The sequence below is a fragment of the Chrysochloris asiatica genome, unplaced genomic scaffold (assembly GCF_000296735.1).
Source record: "Chrysochloris asiatica unplaced genomic scaffold, ChrAsi1.0 scaffold00039, whole genome shotgun sequence".
Taxonomy (NCBI): domain Eukaryota; kingdom Metazoa; phylum Chordata; class Mammalia; order Afrosoricida; family Chrysochloridae; genus Chrysochloris; species Chrysochloris asiatica.
This window is the reverse complement of record NW_006408557.1, coordinates 16,220,537-16,225,693: the sequence shown is the minus strand read 5'-3', so window position 1 is coordinate 16,225,693 and position 5,157 is coordinate 16,220,537. Positions and strand designations below refer to the sequence as shown.

Below are 5,157 nucleotides of genomic sequence, written 5' to 3'. Positions count from 1 at the left end.
GTCAAAGGCTCCAGTGTATTAATTTAATATATATACCTGAATATTAATATGAAAGCAATTTGCCATTAACTGCCAGTGGCCTCATTTGTTACACTCGGCCCTAGCGGGCCTCGAACTTCTGATTAGTCTTACATGGTCTGCAACATCTATATAAGGTTTCTGAGGCTGTAAATCTTGGCTGGAGCAGAAAGCTTCATCTTTCTTCCTGAGAAATTTGAACTGTTGACCTTGTGGTTAATAGTCCAATGCTTATCTTACAGTGCTACCAGATGCCTTATTCTAAATGTTGTTGTTAAGTACCTTTGAGTCAGTTCCGACCCATACATAGCCTTATATTGGGTTTCTGAAGCTTTGCAGGAGCAAAAATCCCTTCTTTCTCCCACAGAGTGGCTGGTGGGCTCAAATTGTCAACCTTGTGCTTTATAGTCTGTGTTTATCATGCTTATGAGTGATAGAATTACCAAGGGTTTCATTTTTACTTATACTTGTATTTTCAGTGTTTCTACAATATTAAATTAAACCAAGTCCATGTAAACCCAAGTACGGCCTTCAGTATGTTGTTGCTGTTGTTAAGAGCTGTTGAGTCAGTTCTAACTCATAGCAACCCAGTATAGGGTTTCTGAGGAGCAGTTGGTGGGTTTGTACCATTGATCTTGAGGTTCGCAGTCCAGAGCTGATCCTACAATGCCACATCAGGAGTCTACGATCTTGAATAAATCCCACCTAAATTTAGAGACCCTGTCAAGAATAGATTTGACACGTTGAACACTAATGACCAAAGACTAAATGAATTGTGGAATGACATCAAAGATATCATACATGAAGAAAGCAAAAAAGGTCATTAGAAAGACAGCAAAGAAAGAAAAGACCAGAATGGATTTCAGAAGAGACACTGAAACTTTCCCTTAAACAGAGTAGTTAAAACAAATGGAAGAAATGATACAGTAAAAAAGCTAAACAGAAGATTTCAAAGAACAACTCCAGAAGATAAAGTAAAATATTATAACAAAATGTGCAATGACCTGGAGTTAGGTAGCCAAAAGGGAAGGATGTGCTCAGCATTTTTCAAACTGAAAGGACTGAAGGAAAAAAATCAAGGCTCAAGTTGAAAAATTGAAGGATTCTATGAACTGGTGTGGCGTTGTAGGATAAGCACTGGACTGTGAAACAAAGTTGGCAGTTAAAACCCACCAGCTGTTCCTTGAAAACCCTATACAGGGTCGGTATAATTTGGAACCGAACAACTGCACTTAGCAATAACATGGGCAAAATGGAGTTCTGGTATGACACTATAGGATAAGCACAAAGGTCAGTTTGAATTGCAAGAGTGGTGGTTCAAACCCACCAGCCACTCCTCAGATATCCTATATAGGGCCGCTATGAGTTGTAGCCAACTCAACAGCACTTAATTACAACAACATGGGCAAAATACTGAAAGATTCAGGAAGCAACCAAAGGAAATAGAAAGAAATACATGGAGTCACTGTACCAAAAAGAAGTAAGTGGTCAATAGTCAACCATTTCAGGAGGTAGCATATGAATAAGAAGCTGTGATACTGAAGGAAGATGTCTGAAGGAAGGTGAACTGAAGCATTAGCACCAAACAAGGTGCCAGGAATTGACAGTATTCTATTGATCTATTTTCTCTACTTTTGTTTGTGTAATTTTCAAAATGTTTAGTAGTCTGTGTATGCCCTGTATTAATTAGAGCTCTCACATTTGTCCCTATTTTTTCATTGATGACCTTCATAATTCTGGGATTCACATTTAGGTCTTTAATCCATGCTGAGTTGGTTTTTGTATATGGCGTGAGGTAAAGGTCTTGTTTCAGTCTTTTGCATATCACTTTCCAGTTCTGCCAGCACCATTTGTTGAAGAGACTCTCTCCTCTCCATGCAATACACTTAAGGACTTTGTCGAAAATCAGTTGGCAGTATGTGGATGGGTTAATTTCTGGATTCTCAATTCTGTTCCACTGATCAATGCATCTTTCATTATACCAGTACCAGGATGTTTTGACCACTGTAGCCATGTAGTAAAATTTGAAATTAAGTAGTGAGAGGCCCCCCACCTTGTTCTTCTTAAGCAGTGCTTTGCTTATCCTGGGTCTCTTTCCTTTCCTTTTAAAGTTTGTAATTGTTTTTTCCATCTCTTTGAAGAATGTTGTTGGAACCTGGATTGGGATTGCATTACATGTGTAAATTGCTTTGGGCAGATTGACATTTTCACAATGTTAAGTCTTCCTATCCATGAGCATGCTATATTCTTCCATTTTTGTCTCTTTTGGTTTCTTGTAGTAGTGTTCTGTAGTTTTCTTTGTATAGGTCCTTTGTTTCTCTGGTTACATTTATTCCTAGATATTTCATCCTTTGGGAGGTTACTGTAAATAGTATTGCTTTCCTAATGTCCTTTTCAGCACTGTCGTTATTGGTATAAATGACTCCAACTGATTTTTGTATGTTGATCTTATACCCTGCCACTTTGCTGAATCCTCCAATGAGGTCTTGTAGCTTTTTTTAACTGAGTCTTTGGGGTCTTCTATGTATAGGATCATATCATCTGCAAATAGAGTTTTACTTCCTCTTTGGCAATTTGAATGCTTTTAATTTCCCTATCTTGCCATACAGCTCTGGCTAAGACTTCCAAAACAATATTGAATAGGAGTGGTGACAAAGGGCATGGTTGTCTGGTTCCTATTCGCAGAGGTAAGGCTTTCAGTTTCTCTTCATTGAGAGTCATGTAGGTTGTTAGGTTTGTATATACGCTCTTGATTATGTTGAGGAATTTCCCTTCAATTCCTACTTTGTTGAGTGTTTTTATCAGGAATGGATGTTGGATTTTGTCGCATGGCTTTTCTGCATCAATCAGTATGATCATGTGGTTCTTTTCCTTTTTCTTATTTATATGGTGGATTACACTGATTGTTTTTCTAATGTTGAACCATCCTTGCATCCCTTTTATGAAACCCACTTGGTCATGATGTATTATTTTTTTGATAATGCTGCTGGATTCTGTTGGCTAGGATTTTGTTGAGAATTTCTGCATCTATGTTCATGAGGGATATTGGTCTAGAAGATGCCTTCTGCTCCTTCACACTGCATACAAGTTATGTGAATTATGTTGCATATCTCTTGGTACAGTGTCTGGCTATCCTGTCATGTTTTGCTCTGTTGGTCAAATAGTGAATGGGATTCCTAGACTACAAGGTTGGTTTGAACGGTAAGGTTGGTGGTTCAAACTCACAAGCCAGGGTCTCTAGGAATCAGAACTGACTCACCAACACTTAAAAACCATAACAGTGTTTCCAACCAGAGGATCTGTAGGGTTGCAATCTGTCAAAGGTGAGCAAATAGACAACAAAACCTTTGAAATAGTCAAAGCAGGACTCCAGTTGTCTTTAAGGATATCCAGACAGATGACTCCCTGTTTATGTTACAGTGATAGATTCTGGTGGGGAAAGCAACCTTTGGAGCTTAAATGAATAATCTGATGAAAATGTGATATACAGAAAAAACACACCACTTTCATATACAAAACCTGGTGGACCAAGTATAGTTTATCTCTATTCATATATGCTATCTCCTTTAGGCCCAGCACTGCAGTTAAAAAGAGGATCAAGAGTGTTTTCAGCTAGTTCCTTCTGAACTCTTTTAGCACTCGTGGATAAGTTAGCTGGTTTTGCTAGACAGTTTGGTATTTTTTTTCTGCCGGGTGGCAGAAGGATTTCTTTCATCATCTTCATGCTCTGGAGTGGCTTCTGACCTTTGCATATCACTGGACATTTTGGTGAAGTTATTACTTGGGAACATAGGCTGCCTGCCCGGCTCAGCTCCTCTCCACCACGCACTGGTGGGCTCTACTTTTATGTAAAATTGATCAACCGATTTAGCGCTAAGAGAAAGGAGTCCCAGCTGGTAGGGATAAGACAAATTCTCTTTTGTTTTTTTATTTCTTTTTTTTGTTTTTGGAGACCAATTTTAACATTTTATTTATTAAAAAGTGATGGATACTGATCAAGGTTTCATAGCTATAATGAGCTATTTTATGCTATTGGAGACATTGAATCCCCTTTAACATTCTTTTAAAAATGTTAAGATTATGTCTATAACTACTCCCTTCCTCAAAATCAGAAACAAAGGAGTTAAAAGAAATTGAATTTCTGTGGGAACAAACATTTTTGGTTAGCCATGCTTAATTAAGCTAAGGAGTCCTTAGCTTTTAGAGCTCAGTAGACATTTTCTTAACAGAAATCTCAGCAGTTCTAAACCACTAACTGATCCTCAAGAGAAAGATGTAACAGTTTGCTTTTGTAAAGATTATAGCCTTGGAACTCTATGGGGCAGTTATATTCTCTCCAATAGGATTATTGTTATTTGACATTGACTCGAGGGCAATGGGTTTTAGGTGTTTAAGTTCCTTGTGAATCTTAAAAGTATCTCATAGAGAATAAGTGTTGAATATATATGTCTTTAAAGAATGGTTCAAAAATTGTTTCCAGCCCTTGGTGAGAATGTATGTGACAAAAGTAATGAATCTCTCCAGGAAAGTAGCAATTCACCTGGTTGATTTGTGCCTATGCAATTAAGTGTTTGCAAATGAACACAAACCAGTCTTTCAGGAAACTAGAGATGATAACAGATACATTATTTTTGAGAGGTTGGTGATTATAAACCATGGCAGAATAAAAGAGAAATGATCCTGTGGATTTGAGGCTCTTCCCTGTATGTAAGCAGATATAGTTTATTACGTTACTTTTTAAAAAATGCTATGAGTCCTTACTTATATTAAAAGAAAATATCCTGGGTGAGAATAGAAAGAAAGGACAGTTCTTGGCTACAGAAGGACAAAGCAAATAGATGTGGGAGAGACAGGATTAGAAAATCACCATTTAGCAAAGATAACTGGAGGTGGCAGCTGTTAGACAAAGGGTATGGGAAATGGGAAATATATGCAGTCTCCAAGCTTCACCCCACAAATTATTGAAAACTGACTAGCTGTACAGGAGAAAAAGCACTTTACAATGGAGAAAAAGGACAAGACTCTACCTATTTGATCTAATTTAGCATCACCAATAAGGGACAAAACCAGTATGATGTGCCTCTTCATTCACTGAACCAGCATCATCTGTCATATAATATGTTATTGTTGTTAAGTGCC

At 37.7% G+C, this 5,157-nt stretch overlaps 1 pseudogene; it reads right to left on the bottom strand.

Moving 5' to 3' along the window:
- Positions 1 to 3,115: 3,115 nt before the first annotated feature.
- LOC102815545 lies at positions 3,116 to 3,782 on the bottom strand (annotated as a pseudogene).
- Between the last annotated feature and the right edge of the window lie 1,375 nt (positions 3,783 to 5,157).